Source organism: Cupressus sempervirens, chromosome 1 (assembly GCF_028749045.1).
Source record: "Cupressus sempervirens isolate cs-2001-9-10 chromosome 1, ASM2874904v1, whole genome shotgun sequence".
NCBI lineage: Eukaryota > Viridiplantae > Streptophyta > Pinopsida > Cupressales > Cupressaceae > Cupressus > Cupressus sempervirens.
The window spans coordinates 893,446,331-893,463,980 of NC_143118.1; positions in this window are offsets into that span (position 1 = coordinate 893,446,331).

Below are 17,650 nucleotides of genomic sequence, written 5' to 3' on the forward strand. Positions count from 1 at the left end.
TATGTGGAGCACCAAGAATACCTACAAATGATATTTGTCTATACTTTTCCATGTATACAAGTTTCTTTTGAAAGCTAGGAATGTTTGAAGTGCTCACTACATTTTCTTGGTTAAGGGGAACACTTTGGGATTGTTGAAATTGAACAATAGGGGCTTGCACATTAATGATGGATGATGGCGTAGGAGCAGACTAAGATATTCCCTAAACTGAAACTATTGGTCCATAAGGTGGTGTAGAAACTAAAGCTAGAGTGGGTAAATTTGGCCATGAGGCTAATGTAGAATTAGACTTAATGAACTGAATTTTTCTCCTAGTTTCTATAGCTTGAGCTTCATTCTCCACTTTCTCAAGCTCTTTTACAAGATCTTCCTTCTCCTTTCTAGCCTTCTCCAGATCTAAATCTAATTTTTACATGAAATGCTTTAAGGATTTACTTGGTAGCACTTGGGGTTCATTTATTTGGATCCTTGTGGCCTTGCCCTTTCCATTATCTATAGGTTTCATAGTGGGTTCCAGAGGATCTACATGGATAGGCCTATAAGCTTAGACTTGAGTAATGATTAGCTCTTATTTTTGGCTTAGCATTTTTTCTTGTTGATGAACTTTAGCTCTTAGAATTTCTACATCTCCAAAAACATTAGTATGGAGAGTTTTAATTCTTTCTTCTAACTTTTTATTCTATTCTTTCAAGGCACCCATCCTTCTCAGCAAAGCATCTGTTTCTATTATAGCATCTAAGGTGGCTTTCTCCTTCTCCTTTTCAAGATGAATGTGCTTAGCTTCTTCCTTAGCAACCCATTCTTTATAAATCCTATATTTGATTTTACTTTTTTAGGATCTATAGAAGTAGCTTCTAAATCAGCAAGGTCATCCAAATCTATGATATTTGGTTTAGTATATGGGACTGTTTTAGGATTAGAAGGATCTCCAAAAGAACTCTTGAGTCCTAACCTACAATGCATTTTAGCTATGAGATCTTGTCTAGGGGATATATTCCCTACTGGTGAGATATCCTTATCTTGATATGTTCTTTCATCTAGTACTAGAGTAGTATATATCCCTCCTACGAGTCTTTTGGTTTCTGATTCAGAGCTAAGTGAAGAAGACTCTCTCCCTATCACTGGTTGATACTGGGAATTGATAGATACACTACCTCTGGGTTTCTAGGTGGGATTTAGATCTATCCTTTTGTTATTTAGGTTCTTCTTACCACCTTTAGGTAAATCAGTATACATTGGTTCATTAGAATGGGCTCTTGTGTAAGCTCTTGTGTTTTTTCTTTTGTCAGCCATTTCACTATATACTAAATAAGCACTAGCTTCAAAACCTTGACTAAGTCACCACCCTTTTCTTGGGAAAATACATTATTGCAATTATTACTAACTTTGAGGAAAAAAAAAAAAAGAAATAGAAATATCTGATATAGATGGACCAATTACTGAGATTATAAGATTACAACTCTTGCTTGTTAGATAAAACACTTGGAAAGGCTGGATACGTTAGTATATCTTTGTGCAATTTTGGTTTCTCTTTCTTTCTTTTTAAATTCTCAAAGTTTTTCAATAAAACATCCCATTATAACCACAAGAAAAACTAAATAATCTAATACCCATGTACTCAATAGGACCAAAGAAACTAAAACACTTTTTATAGACGTGTTGGACAACTCCCTAGTAGAGTTTCCATTTTGTTCATGTTTTAAAACTACTAAACAAAAAATTTTCAATACCAAAATGATATTACTCACATATCTTAAGGATTAGCCAATTCCTATAAGAAATTACATATGCAAATCATTTAAATCCAACTTTTAACAAAACCAAGGGTGGTTTTCTATACTTTAGGCTCTACATAACCAGGGTGGGTATACCTAGGGATGATCCAAGACTGGAAGATACTATAGGAGTATTATATTAGTTTCATTCTGATTTTCATCTTCATTTCTCAACACACACCTAACAAGATACATCCCATATAGTAGATTTGGTCATAAAGTCTTCTATAGATTTACAGGCAGTATTAGCAATAGTGGCTAGCTAAGGCTAAAGTGTTTCAGGAAAACAAGTATTGACCAACTTTGAAAATCTTCAGGAAAGAAAAGTAAACTTGATTGTAATTTTGCATTTGATACCCATTTATGATCTATTTCTCTTCTAGCTAAATCAATTTGACCAGTGCCTAATCCATTAGGGTTCAGAGTCTACTCCAAATCTATAGATCTGATTTATTGTCTTACAACAAATATCATCAGCAATTCTTACTAGAATTTATCATTCAAAACATCCTTCCTATTACTATAGTAACCTTATCAAATTCATCAAATATTTTACTTAATCCATTGAACTAATAGCAGTGATGAATAGATACACAACCTAAATGGATTGCATTCAATTGCACAAGCTTTTACTCATACAATATCAAGATAACTAAGTAACCAAAAGGAGACAAAATTTAGAAATAACTGATATGGGGACAGCTCATAATTTTTATTCATTTTCTTTAGAAATTGTATACACTTGCAATAAACTCAGAATAACCTTAGGAAGAAACATAGAGATCATTCTATATTAATGTATTCTCAAAAATGTATAGAGAAAATACATCATAAAACTTGCTCAAATTACTAGACTAAAAAGAAGCTAATTATATGACTAAAAGCATAAGAAATTGGACTATCACATTGCCTTGAAAACTCATTTATATAGGCATGAGTTACAACAAGCAAAGGGCCAATGTGATTGATAAGTGTCCTTCAAAAAGATTCTTACATACACCTATCACAAGAAAACAAAATTGTGAATAATAGAAAGACTGTTACATTGAACATTCCTTTGTGGGTCCCCTTTTTTTTCTCCACTTGGAAAGACAAAGGCACTATGATCAAATTCTTTTATCATTCTGATTCCTCAAAGTAAGTGGCCATCAAGCTTGAAAGTGATGAGTCATCTCCAATTACCTAAGGATTCTCCTTATCTTTATCATTAACTAGATGGGTGACTTTTACTGTTGCACCTTCTTCTTCCTCATTATCTTCTACCTCATCATCTTCTACCATCTTCTCTATAGACATAAATTTATCTTTCCACTCATTATAGGCAGTTTTATCTAGTCAATCAAAACTCAAGACCTCTCTTTGTACAAATATTAAAGAATTTGTAATTGCCTCTATATCCATAAGATCTTTTCTGATGGTATTATAGAACAATTGTACATTTATCAACTCTTCATTTTTCATTGCCCATAATAGATGGCCTATTTCATTTATAACTTTATTCATTCTTTCACAAAAAATCTCATCCAGCTTCTTCCATTCTTCCTTTTCCTTCACTTTCTCAATTGTCTTTAAAGCATAAGGGAATAAATCAATTTTTTCTGCAAGATACTTGGAAAAAAAAATAGTTAATTTCCTTTGAAAATAATTTGGTTTATCTTCAAGACCTTGTAATTTATTTAACAAATCAAAAATCTTTTCTATTTGATGACAGGGCAACTAGACGACAGATATACAGATAGTAGTGATATCTTCATTTCTTTATGTCCACTTCTGCACAAGGGGTTTGAATATAGCCTCATCTCTCTTCAATTCATACCTGTTGGTGTAAATAAGTATTTACTTATTACACTTACTTAAATTTACTTAGGTTAATGCATTATTTTATTATTATTTTAGGTGAGACACTAAGGATTTTGTGAACTCTCATTGAGTTACACAACTCTAATTATGCACATGGTGTCTACAACACAAGAGTATGCATCATTCACTAAGTTGTCATGTTGACAACATAGTTATGTGCACTCCTCATTTAGCACATGTTGTCTACACCATTGATTTGCATGCTACACCATTGTAGGCTTATCCTCACATCATCACACTTAATCCCATGCTCAATGGAGGATAACCCATATCTAGTGGACATGTGCTTGGTTGTATGACATATCATGATGCTAACTTCTATCCATTCTAGAAGCTCTCTTGAGGCCTTTATAGATAGGCACTCCTAGTGTACTCTCAAGTTGGCCAAGCTATCATATTGAATGAATATCATCATTCTAATCATACTCTATCTATTTTGGTCTATCTTATGCTTGTGTTGAGTTCTTTAGTTCTTGGGTGAATTTTGGCCTAAGCCAAATTCTTACATGGTATTAGAGCTGAGGGAGATTCTCTACACTTAGCCATTCGAGACTGTTCATGCTTCAGCACCTCGACATGAATCTGGAGGATCTATAGAAATTAGGAGCATCTAGAGCTAGATCTGACCTCACCATTGCATTTAGAGCATTGATTCATTGAAGATCGACTATAAATTTTCTTATATTTGGTGAAATTTGATCGTGAGGCAAATTTTTTTTGCAAATCAAAACTCAGAGGCCCCGATTTGCATTTTGGGTATGATCTATTTCCGATCTATTTAATTCATTTTTCAGATCTAAATTTAATTCCTACAACTTTATTTTCCAAATTATTTTCAAAATTTATTTTCCTGTTAGAGAATTTTTTTTACAGCACTAGGTCGTCACATCCCAGGCTGCAGATTATTTTAATAATTTTGCAAGATATTATATTATAATTGGTTGGCTCATTAGTCATTAAATCTAGGCTATATTATAAATCAATGGCTATCAACCCCACTAGTCCTAGTTAAGCTTTTCCCTCATCATACTGATGACATCTTTTTACTCACAAATTGTAGTAGTTTGATTTAAAAATCACATTGTGCACTTACCCCATGCATGTGGGACTTTGTTTAGAAATTCAACAATCACTATTTTAAAAATATGGCCACCGTAGTTCATAATTTTTGGCATCACAACATAACAAACCCAAAAATGAAAAATGGATTTAAGCCCCTGTGCATGTAGTCAAACCCATGTACATCAGATCATTGTGATTCACCAAACCCACCCACGTCGCATCTACACACACTAGCTATGCGAAGGACATGTAGCTAGATTCCACTCATCTGCATCCTATAGAGCCTATACACCTCAACATCCATGTGACTACATAGTCACTAATGATAGCACATGACAAGTCAGCATTCCATACTGACACGCAAGCAAGCCATGCAAGGAATTTTTCATACAATTCTGTACGAACCTTATGACCATACAACTACCACTCACATACTCAATCATTCTCCTAATCCAACCTTAGATGGAAAAACTCCTTTTGAGGCATGATATGGCAGAAAACTTATTGTGACATAGTTCAGAGTCTTTAGTTGTCCTACATGGGCAAAGGTATCTTCCAAGGGATGCAAGGCATAAACATCTTGACCTTGTACCTTCATTGGTTATGAAGATAGTATGAAGGCATATAGACTTTTAGATCTTGAGACACATCAGATATTTGTGGAGAAGGATGTACATTTTGAGGAAAGTTCTCCAAGCTTGTCCTCTACTCCTCTCCACACATCATATAGTGTGGAAATTGATATTGATTTCAGCGATAGTGCTTCAATAGATTTAGACACGTGGGGTAGTGAGAGGTCACTTCATCAATTTAGTCCACATGCATACATTACCACAGTGATAGGTCCAAAATAACAAGGTACATCTAGTCTTTCAGATATAGGTTCAATGACAGATTTGGGGGATAGTATTGATGATCTGCCTCTTCTTCTTGATGCAGAATCACCTTCTTTAGTTGTCATGAGGGTTCCATCTGACTCTCTTGTTCATTCTCTACATGATCAATCCTCACAAGTTGAAGTGATTGTGGATACTTATGATCAGTAGTTGCATCAAGGTTCTTCATCAGTTGTAGAGATAGACAGTTGAGAAGGTTTTAGAGACATCACTTATCCATGGGATTCTTTCCACACATAGTGGAAGCATCTCATTTGTACATTTGGAATTATTTCTTCCTAAGGGGAGGAACACCATTCTACAATCTTGGATTAGCTTCTTCATTAGAGCAGTCACTGTTCAACATTCTTCTTTGGGGGGGAGCGGGAGCCTATTCTGCCTCTTTTCCTTCTCTCATCATTCTCTTATGTATATAGTGGATGTATGTTGTAATGGGGGGGTCTTGATTACTCCATCCATCCATGCATCCCTATTTATCTCTCTTTTTGGGGGAGGGTTTTTCCCATGAGGTTTTCCCTCTTTTCCCACTATATGGGAGATTGCATATCATTATGTACATGGGTACCTAACATGGCCTAGTAGTCAAGACCTATTCTGGATTGCATCCTAAATTTTGTAAGCTTAAGGGCATTCCCCTAAGTTGCACTTAAGGGGGGGTGTTGGTCTAAATAAGTATTTACTTATTACACTTACTTAAGTTTACTTAGGTTAATGCATTATTTAATTATTTTGCATTATTTAATTATTATTTTAGGTGAGACACTTAGGAATTTGTGAACTCTCATTGAGTTACACAACTCTAATTATGCACATGGTGTCTACAACATAGGAGTATGCATCATTCACTAAGTTTTCATGTTGACAACACAGTTATCTGCACTCCTCATTTAGCACATGTTGTCTACACCATTGATTTGCATGCTACACCATTATAGGCTTATCCTCACATCATCACACTTAATCTCGTGCTCAATGGATGATAACCCACATCTAGTGGACATGTGCCTAGTTGTATGCCATATCATGATGTTACTTCTATGCATTCTAGAAGCTCTCCTTAGGCCTTTATATACAGGCACTCCTAGTGTACTCTCAAGTTGGTCAAGCTATCATATTGAATGAATAGCATCATTCTGATCATACTCTATCTATTTTGGTCTACTGTGTGCTTATGTTGAGTTCTTTAGTTCTTGGGTGAATTTTGTCCTAAGCCAAATTCTTACAATCCCTAATAGCTACAATCCCTGATAGCAAATCAAAAAATGATAGCCATTCAATTCTATCTACTAAATACATGATACCCTGCCTCAATTTTTCTTCATATTGATTATTAAGTTCTACATGCAATGCATATAACTTATTCTTCTCCTCTTCAAAATCCTCTGTAGTATAGAACTAAGGCTTTTCAGGAGTATCTGGTATCTCAATAATTGTTGTTGACTTAAAAGGTTCAATAGGTGACTGTGGGGGGTATGCAATTCTGGGTCTACTAGATTCTCCTATTTTTCATTTCTCAAGGATCTTCTCCATTTGAGTTACTTTATTTTCCAATGACTATATTTGCATACCCCTCTCCTCATATGATTTCAAGGCTTCATCAAATAGAGTTGTGGAAACTTATCTTCTTCCTTGCTAGACACCACATTGCCAAATTTTAACATGTCTGAGGTCATCCCAATTATTTGCTTGCTACCAACCTCACCAGCCTTGAATACTATTAATGCACCAGCATGCTCTACAGTAGAAATTTTTTGCATTCTAGTCTTATCCCTTTTTCTCAATGGACCAAGTAACCATGGCTTGCGGGTCATCACTGAACTTGACTCCCCTATGAGCTTGTAACACCTCTTCTTCAATCTTAAATTGGACATCCTTTTGTTTCCTAACCGAATAAAAAACCATGGCATTCACTATATCCCGTTCTAGAAAAATAAGGACTCCTGGTTGTCTAACTATTTACCTTCTGGCCTCAGGGGTAAAATGAACAAAATCAATCAAAAATATAGATTTCTCTTCTTCTTTTATAACAGAGTCCAATTTGTTAGGTTGGTCTGCCTTTATCTTTTCACAAGTCTTTTCAAAATTGCCTATGTTTAACCTCCACAAAATTGTGCAAATGCTCTAGAATTTACAAAATCTTCATTATTAATAAATCTCTCAAAGGCTTGGGCAACTATAGGATCTATTTCCTTACCTTGGTAATCAACAATAGTTAGATCCAAGGAAGCTATAGGAGGTTCTTGTGGTTCTCCAATCTCTAAATCAATGGAAGTAACAATTACATCCCCCTCCCCACCAATTTGTCTAAGTTGTTCCCTTAAAGATGCTTCATCATCTATGCGGATTGGGGATTGGCTTGGGGAATATTTTTCTACTTGAGAAGAAGAAGGCCCTTGCTCTAACTTTTTTCTTTCTGGAGCACTGGCTAAAGATGGACTTTCTAGCCTTGGTTGTTGCTATAGGGGAGCCTGTTGCACACTTTGAGCCATTAAATAACTTGCCCTTTTTTGCAAAGTGTACTAACCATGTGCCACTACATTTCTATTGTTTATCGTCCTTTTCACCTCTACAACCCTATCTGGATAAGTCTTGACATATATATCCTTCTTCTCATTCATAGTTTGGATTATCTCAGCAAAATTATTCATTAGTGCTTGCGTCTTGGCTCCCCAATATTTTTTTATCTTTCAATGGGTCATAGCTAGAGTCAAAAGCATTAATGAATTCTAAAGTCTTACTGAATACTATCCATTTCTCCTTCTTAATTCTTTCTCTTGTAAAGAAAAAATATTCCTAATATCATCCTTAGGATAGTATACCTGGTGCACCATGTGGGCAGCCTTTGTCCTCTCTCTTAAAAGGTCATAAAATCCTTCAAGGTCAATAAATCTAGCATGAGATTCTGCCATGTTGTATCTATCCAAGAACAAGTTGAGGTGTTTTTACCCTTTCCTCACAAAAATAAAATCATGCACTACAATGACAACTGAAAAGAATGTACCCTTCTTTGGCAAATCTCTTTCATCAATAATGCCTATTTTCCATAACAATTCTACTATTCCTATTTTCAGTGGTATATGAAATGGTAACACATGAGGCTTTCCCAGGAAGCCATGCACTCTTATTACTATTGAAACATTGTAAGGGATTATATCCCCCCAATTATGACTAACTAGTAGCCCTTTTGTGTGGTCCTTAGGTCTGACCAATTGTAGTAATTCTTGTGGAATCCTAGGGCTATCTCCACTTAAGAGCAATCTGAGCTTTGAAGAAAAATATCTATCAAACCTCAAATAACTAGCATCTATAGCTTCTAAAGTCATGGCCACACTCCATTACTAAATTGGATTCCTTCGTCCATCTCTAGTTAATTCCAGCTCCATACCCTTGGGGAAAAAGGTAAATCACTTGTACAAACATACATACATGAGCAATGAATACCAACAGAATGGTTTGTCCACTTTTCTCGTGCTATCCCCACCAAACCATTGTACATTTCCTATGCAAGAAAAGTAGAAAAATCCAGAATAGTGCTCATCCCAAATTGAAGAGTTTGAGCCATAATAAGGATAATTGAGCTTGGGATTTGATCTACTTCATCTATTCCAAATATCTTACAAAGAGAAAAATATAATGCCTAAGCCCTAAGGTTAAAATGTCTTCTTAATAATGGCTTTGGCATGCCAGTAGTAATCATAGATAAACTACCAATTTTAGTAGCATGCTCTTGCAGTGGCCCTATCCTTAAGTAAATCCTTTGTGCATTGTACATTACTTGAAGGTCATCCATAACAATGATTTCATGCATGGCATGGTTAGGGTTGAGGTTGAAAACCTCACTAATTAGTTCAGGGTAGACCCTAAAAAGATTCACTCCACCATGGTTCTTTACCCACCTTGTAATTGGATCATATTTCTTGGCCAAATCCATCAATAAATCACTATCAAAGAAAACTATGGAGACTGTTAATTTCCCAATATCAAACTCTTGGACATTGCTCATAGGGGTATCAAGTTTTTTTTCTGAAAACCATTCCTTGAACAACTCTAAACCTCCCATGGAAACCTGGGCATCTCTTACCCAATTTTCTTTATCATAGAAACCTTCTACTATAGCTACCCTAGGGTGTTTTTGAATGAGTTCCCTCCCTTAGTTATTTCATGTACTAATAAAGGGAATTGTTTAAGAAAATCATCATGAATAGAACATTTCAGATAATCCATTTATCCAATGAATTCCTTTCAAAGAGGCATTTTGAAAAAAACCCTAGAAATTATATAATAGCAGATACTTGATTTCAAGGAGTCACAGAGTACTTACCTGCTCAAAATTACACTTTTGCACTGTATGATTTCCTCTACAACTCACTATATAGTTGGATAAAATTTATGTGCCCTAGCTTTGAAAATTTTATATTCTTTTATATTCTTTCTACACTTTCGTGGTTCATTAATGGTGAAATAATGATTTTTTTTTCATGCATTGAAATAACATGAATGAGCCGTGCACCATATTTACTCTTAGTAATCATTACCTCCAAATTACATCCAGATTTAAATCCTATCCATAGATTTTCACGAGATCAGATGGCTTTAATTTAAAAAGGAATGAGCTTTATGGCTTTAAAAATGTGGCCACATGTTGCATTACCACTTACCTAAATTCCTTAATTTTCTTGCATCTTAAAATTGTGGTTAAGTGCTATCTCTTGATCAAGACAAGATCAAAAATCACACAAGTTTACAATTGAATAAAGTCTAGTTAGCTATGCTAACCAATAGGATGCCTTTATATAAGTTTGTGCCTCTTAACAATTTCCACACAAGTGGGTCCCATAACATCTTCTAAGTGAGAAGGTGCTTGATACCATTCTATCCATGTGTCAAGCTAGTGCATCCCTGCTTTCCTTATTGGACATACATCTTCAAATTGTGAGCTTGTGCCAGTCATCAATTTTGGAAAGATCAATGGTGACACTACTCGAATCCTACAAACCTTCTGAGATGGGGATAGTGACATCACCGTGGATACGTGCTTGCATGGCACATACCCACTTTGCTTAAAATCCCTTCAAGTTCCCAATGCGGGCATGCACCCATCATTGATCAAGGCAAGATCAACAGTGTGAAAAACTTTCTACTTTATGGTTGCATCATCCACTTGGACCAATGAAGTGACTCTTCTCAACCCGCATTCTCTAACCAACCTAACTACTACATTAATTACTGGAAATTCGGTGCCCATAGCATAAATACTTCCAGCTAAGCACATGTGGCATACAACAAGGCATGAGTTAGCATTCTCCCCTAGTCTTGGCCTCACTATGAGATGTGGCACAAAGGCACATTTTTGCATTCCTTATTGGATGAGCATCTTCAAACTATGGGCTAGTACCAGTCCTTGATCTCTGAAAGATCTACGGTCATAGAATGATGTGTCCTAAAAATACCGTGTTAGCCAAACTGACGGATAAAACACTGCCGCTTGGTCCAACTCATCTGAAAGCTACCATGAAAGATACTTCAATATCATTCTATGAAAAGGTGGGGCCATGATGTCAAATCTTGCTATGTTTCCAATTTGTGCTTGCCCACATTATTTAATCCTCACGCATCTTCTTAATGTGAGAAAGTGTTAGCCCTTGATCTAAAAAAGAACAATGGTCAATGAATCTTCATCATAAAGTGATACCTCCATTAATATATCAACCAATCACATTGCAAGAATTCTAGAACATGTATGAAAGGTATTGAAAAGTCTGCAGAAAGGTTCTAGCAATTTATGACAAATTATAATCTTTGCAGTACACTGAGATTTTAAAAAGGTAAGGGCTATGTGTCATCAAAGCACATGCGCGCATTACTTAAATTCCTTGCATCTTAATATTACAAGAATACAATACCCGTTGATTTGAACAAGATCAAGGATCACATAAAATTTGTATCACAAGGGGTATTTTTCAATAAAATAATTGAGCAATTTTGTAGGCAAAGCATGACCAGTAAAGGTTTAAACAAGATTTTTAATGAAGTCATGCTTGCGTAAATCCATCTTTAAGATAAAAGTAATATGCCTTAGAATCATTTTTTTGAAATATTATATTCAAGGATTTTCAAAACTAAGGTAAAATAAAATAAGGCATTAGGGTTTTCACACTTACGATTTTTCAATTAATTTCTCTGATGACAGACCTTGAAAATTTGATAGAATTCCAACAACATAGAGACTAGGAAATGAGCTAAGGCAACCTAAACATTTGAAAAATACAAGGAATGAACCCTAATATGCAAGATACAATGTTTTAAAAGATTTTTCACTAAAATTTCAAAAATTTCTATGTACTGTGAAAAATTATACCAACAGAGTCTATGAAGAATTTATAGTGTCTCAAGTCCCTGTTAGGAGTCTAGGCCTTGTTAGAAGCCTCAACCATGTTAGGAGTTAATAGATCATATACAAATGTGCACAAGATGAGCCCACTACCCTAACATGCAACTATACATTAAGTTCTTCAAGAGAATAGGTATACATACAATATTGGATCACTTGTGCTTCACAAATCTTTTGATTGTCAGTTCATACAAAGAGTGACTTCACACATATCAATTTGCATCATGTCTTGCATAACATTGCTTCACATCACATATCATAATATCACATTCACATTCTCACACTTCAAATTTATAATTGAAGTTCTTTACTTATATCAAGCATATTAATAAATTCTTCCTTAGTTGGCTCACATATCATCCTTAGAGTCAGCTCATCAAGATTTAGTAGTCAAAACAATTATGCAAGTCATACACGTCAATTTTCTTACATGCTTTGTTCTGCACTATGAGGTATCTACATTAGTATTTCTTCCATAACTTGAACTCAGTTGATTGTATGAACATGTGCATTGGTATGCATCATCAGGAAGACATCATGCATCTAGGGTTAACTACATAGGATAATATTTCAATGGAATATTCTACTATCAAGAAATCTTGTCATGCTGTTGTAACACTGTCTAATACTTAGAAAATTTTCCTTCACAAATAATCATGACTAAACTACATAAAAAATGTTTCCATAAATGAAAACCACATATCTCACCTTATTTGATTGATTGGTCATATTGCCAGCAATCTCCCCCTTTGGCATTAATGGCAACATTTTTGAAAAATTGGCTAAGTCCCAAACATGTTGTCATACTAATCAAAGTAAATAACCATAACACTGTAAAAAAATTGTGTTCATGTTTTGAAAGGATTACATCCCTTATAAATCTGATTGCAAAGTTTTCTTAAAGAAAAACTTACTACTATACTTCAAAATATAACTATATAATTTACAATTACATTTTTCCTTATTTCTCCCCCTTTGACTTCAATGAAAAAGTTGCTAATAAAAGGAAAAACTCTATCAAAATTTGAAAGCTGCATCAAAACTTGGAAAAACAATCACTAAAGTTATTTTTCAACTATGTAAGGTGTTTCTTCCAACTATCTTTCAGTGCATCAGACACACTAATTAGTGCACATAGAGCATATGTAGCTAACTCTAGTGCATTCAAATCTATATCCATGAACTTTTCATGTGAGGACCTTGCTGCCAAGCATTCCTCCAATTGTTTTTATAACAATGTAATCTATGGGGATAAACAGTCCCTTAAAAGAGTGAATCTTTTCATAAGTTTCTACTTTTCTTCTTGAGTATCCCTGATGCTATCATGAAGTGCTTTCATTATATGCTCAATGGTTCTAACTTCATATTTTGTTTCAGAAAGTTATTAGTGAGTGTCTGAAGCTGAATTACCTTTTCTTTGATTTTCTCATCAAAACTATGAAGATGAAGGTATGCCATGTTGCACTTAGCATATATCCATTTCCCTTCTTCCATACTTTGCCTCAATACCGTAATGCATACATTTAAAGTTTCTATACCATTCCTTATATATGTACACATGGTATTAAGAAGTTTAACATCATGATTAGTTTGTGCTTGAATTGTAGCCACATTGGTAAGTGTTGTAAACTCATTATCAAAGGTTTTGCACAAAATTGCCACTCTCTATTGGATATCTATAGATGTCTCAATAGGACTTACTATCTTTTCCAATCTCTCCAAAACTAAAGTTAGATTCTTCTCAATAGACTTTATAGATTTCTTCTTTTTAAGAAATTTACTTAAAGAAGATATAAGATTTTGTGCCTTGTCTTCTTCATCTGACTATACTATTACTAGTGTGACCACTACTGCTTATGTAGGTGGTGTAGAGGGTGTTACTATTTTCATTTCTAAAGACATACTTTAAGTATCTACTTCAATGCTAGATTCAATTTTCTTTGTAGAAGGTGCATCTTCTTCCTTAGGCTCTTGATCTTTTTCTTCATCAAATGAGCTACTGTAATCAACAATATTGCCAACAATGTTGGAACCAAAATCTTTAAAAGGGTCCTTAGTTTTATCCACTATTACATTGGTGTCATCCACTTGTGTATATTCACTACCAATGGTAATATGTGGTGAATCACTTAGAATTGGTGTTTTAGTTGGTTTCTGAAAACTATGAGGTGGATTGACTATAGTAGGACTTGTTTCCTCTGTCTGCGCACTCTTCTTAGACTTCTTAGGCATAGGGCTTGCCTTCTCTAGCTATGCACTCTCCTTTGGTGTAGTAGACATGTATGTGACTATTTCCTTTTGAGTTCTACATTTACTTCTTCATAATTTCCTCCCATGAGGAGAATGTATCTCTTTTTATTTCTCAATAATGGTGTTATTCCTTTCAAAATTTTAGTTATTTCTTCCTCATTATTTACAATATGTAGCTTTTTCACCATATTTATCCTTATTTTCTTATCATGCTCAATAACTCTTCTTTTTCTATTTAAAATCCTATTGTACAAGTCTTCAGGTATTTGACCTCTTATGCTATCAAACCTTTTATCTTTTAGGATATGATATTTCTAACTACAACATTCTCTAGCTATCTTCTATCCATATTATTATACAAGTCATAGTACTTATTCAATTGTACAAAATTATTGTCATTAATAATTTGCATGTTAAGATTTTCTAGCTTGGGTTTCCATGCTTTTCTTCCTATTGAAGTCTTTGCTTCCTGATGTACTGGCTCTACTATTCTTTCACCAATTTCTTCTTCAAATTTAGAAGAACTAATTTTCAAGGTTCTTCTCTTCTTGCATGGTCCACTTGTAGTTTTCTTGACTCTCTTCTTAGGGGGAGTTTTCTTAAGCCTTGTGGATTTCCTAGGTATTGACACCTCCTCTATTTTCTCGGGGTTCCTTAAAGGTTTCTGTTGTGCAATTATTGCATATGGCACTATGGGTGCTTGTGCACTTATCTGGGCAACTATGACCTCTTTAGTAGGTTCATCCATTGCAATTGGTGTAGGGTTCAATAGTTTAGATTGACCACTAGCCTTGATTTCCATGGTTATTCCTTTCACCACTTCAAATTCCTTTCTTGACATTCCTAATTCCTTCACAATAGAATCAATCACTTTTTCTAGCTTCTTCTTGGAGTCCTTGATTATCTGACTTGTTTTAAATTTTCTCATCTTCTCAATATATGTCCCCCATCTAGGACATTTAGAATCAACTTCTAAGTGTAGTATTATTTGTGTATATCCTCCAATCAGTTGCTCACTCATTTTGTAAACCATAGGTTCAATGACCTTAACTTGAGCAACTACTGCCTCCATACATGTTAAATTTATTTCTACCATGAACCATAGCTCATCCTTATATCTTTCCACTAGCACATGAGGTATCCTATACCTTTTCTTTATTTCAACTTGGAAAGATTTCATCATTTTGTCAATATCACTGTCTCTGACTGTTTTTGGTTTGATTTTGTATGCACAAGTCATAGTCTGCATTACGTACTCACTTCCATCCCAATTTTTGATACCAAGAAACTTCTTTGTTGCATAGAAAAATATATGTGTTAGTAGAGATTCAAACCTAAAGACTAAGATCCTAGACTTCTTGATTCTTGATATGTTATCCAAAAACTATGTTGAGATAATATCACATAGATTAACCTCTTCACCCTTTATTGCCATCTAAGCTACATGAAGAAATCCAGTTGGAATTGAATCTATCTTACATCCATGGTTGAACTTATATCCCAAAATTTTACTAATGAGTCTCACTCCATCATCTTGAATGGTGTTGATCTTCATGTCTCTGCCATCAAAACATGTGTTGAGATTTGTTTCAACTATCTTGCACACATTCTTTATGTTTACTAGATTGCATCCTTCATTGTTTAAACTTGTGACCTTGTGAATTAGGTCATTATTAATACATATGATATAATCTCCCAACCATTGAAGGTCATTGTGAACTCTACTTAGAATTATTCTTGTCCATTCATGATTATCAAAGTTCATATAAAACATAAGGTTAAGTTGTTCTAGGTATGTATGTTCTAGTTTTAGTGACAAATCATTGGTGCACATCTTCTCCAATTCCTTATGAAACTCTGTATCTCCTATGCTTTCAATTTTATAGTGAATATAACCTCTTATATCTTCAACATGAAGTACATTTTTTGGTAATTGCAAAAATGCTCCAATGGGGTCATCAAGTAGAGAAATAAATGGGTGTTTCGTGAAATTATATCTAGGTCAATTGCTTCCATTAAACACTTCTTTGCTTGCCATTTCTGAAAAATATACTCAAGAAATTTAGAAAATACCTTAATTTCACATTTTAGAGTTTTCAACGATTTCACGTATCTCCAAATTTCTTCAACACTTCAAATATCTTTTCAATCTTGCACTTAAGATTTCACAGAAGCAAATTTTGTTCATAAATCAATTTGCATCCTTTATATCTTTTGCAATTTGTACTTCACATTAAATGCATATCTGCCACTAGTCCAAATATTGTCTCTATATAACAGAGAGCTTATTCTTCTTATATATCCTTATCCTAATCATATTAAGCTATATGCACTTAACTATAGACTCCTCTCAATGTCTAGTATATACTATTAACTACACAACTTGTGATATGCTTTCTATTATTAGTTGTGATTAACTGACGCATAGTTTTACTGAGAGTGCTTACTGCAGGTAACATGGGTCATAGACAATAAGTGACTTTACTTTCTTGTTAGGTACATTATGATGAGCTTCTTTCTAAACTATGTTAGAACTTCTAGCTTCTCTTGCTTTTACAAATATTTCCTTAAATTCTTCTGTCAGCTCCTTCATTTCTTCCTTTAGATTGTCACCATTTCTTCAATTTTTCCTTTTGTGATCCTAATTCCTATTAAGGTTTCTTCTATCCATTCTACAAAACTTTTTTTTGTGTCCAAAGTTATTACATAATTAGAATACAGGTACATTCCTTTTGTGTTCATTATTTTGGTTTTTAGGTTCTCTACAATTCCTTGCTATGTGTCCAAGATTGTTGCATTTTTAAGAAACAATTTGTCTTCTTTCTCCACTTTCATTATTGTGAGATCTTCTTCTATTGCCTGCATGATTAGTGTTCCTAGGCATTCTACTATTTTCATTATCACTATCAAATTTAGGTTTCTTACAATCTATTGCATAATTTTGATATCCATGACAATTATGGAAATAAAAATTTGAGATAGCTTTAAAAGACTTACCTTTGCAATCATCTCCAGTATGTTCAAGTTCATTACACTAGGAATGAGATTCCTTTCTTCTGTTATCCTCATCTTGATCAGATTATTAAGATTTCTTAGAGTAAACAACATTCTCCTTTTCCTTAGATGTATCATCTATTTTAGTTATGGTTAGATCCTTTTTGACTTGAGGGGTATTAGGTTCTTTTCTCTCAATATATTTCTTGGTGGATTGCCCAAGGAAGAATCCAAGTCCAGTCTTGTCATAACTAGGTCTTTGTATAGATATTTGTTCTTCAATAATTTCACTACTAGTATATAATTTATCAAGTTTCTATTTGGTTTGCACCAAGTCACCTTTCACAATAGTGTTGTATTTTTCTAATTATTCATGCTCTAACTTGATAGATTCCAATTCAGATGTTACCTTTCTTAACTGG